The 947-nt window shown below is 43.6% G+C and overlaps 1 pseudogene; it reads right to left on the minus strand.

Moving 5' to 3' along the window:
- Positions 1-208: 208 nt before the first annotated feature.
- On the minus strand, positions 209-706 carry LOC110297109 (annotated as a pseudogene).
- Between the last annotated feature and the right edge of the window lie 241 nt (positions 707-947).

The raw sequence follows: 947 nt of genomic DNA on the forward strand, positions 1-947 counted from the left end.
CTGAAGGGATCTGCAATCCTATAGGTGGAACAACAATATGAACTAACCAATACACCCCTGGAGCTCGTGTCTCTAGCTGCATATGAATCAGAAAATGGCCTAGTGGGCCATCATTATTTCATTAATTTAATTAATGAAAATTTTAAAAATGTATTTGTTTTGTTTTGTTTTTCTCTAAAGTTTACTCAATCAAACAGAATCTCCAACTTCACTGAGGTGGCTGACCAGGTCCAGGACCGAAGCTTCTTCTAAACTGGAACTCATTTGCTGAGCTAGCCCCAGCCTCAGCTTTCTTGTCAGCTCCAGGGGCCACAACACTCCTTCTGTAGGTGTCTCTGTCTGCCTCCCCTCTTGTGAATCTTAAAGACCAGTCACCCTCTGGATCTTTGGCCGAAGCCTGCCAGGGTTCGGCCCAGACTGCAGGGTCACAGGCATGATCTCCGCAGTCTCTGGAGGGAAGTGCAGGTAATCTCAGCGATACTGGATGCCCTCATTCATAAGGTACCAGGAGAAATGTCTCCAAGCAAACTTCATGTAGCCTCGAGACTTGAGAGACTGCATGGTCTTCACATGACATGAAGGTTGGACACATTATTGTCTGCCAACTCGGGGTGTTTGGGCATGTGGACATCTTTTCGGTAACCATCACACCTTCCTTACAATGGAGTTCATAGATGGCAGTCTGATTCCTCTTAGGTATCAACATCATGGTGGCTGCAGGGTCTGAGGAGAAGGCTGGAAAGGAAGGGGCATTTGCCAAAAATATGTACTTTTCTAGTAGTATGAGTGTCATGTGAGTATGAATGTCAGCAGTAGTGCTTAAGCTGGAAGATCTTAATTTATTTATTTTTATCTTTAAATAGGTTTGGTTCTCAAGACAAACTATAAGTTCATTTTCCTAGTCAAATTTAGTCCCTTCATAGTTTTTTATGTGGGTTCTCGAGGTT

The sequence above is a fragment of the Mus caroli genome, chromosome 6 (assembly GCF_900094665.2).
Source record: "Mus caroli chromosome 6, CAROLI_EIJ_v1.1, whole genome shotgun sequence".
Taxonomy (NCBI): domain Eukaryota; kingdom Metazoa; phylum Chordata; class Mammalia; order Rodentia; family Muridae; genus Mus; species Mus caroli.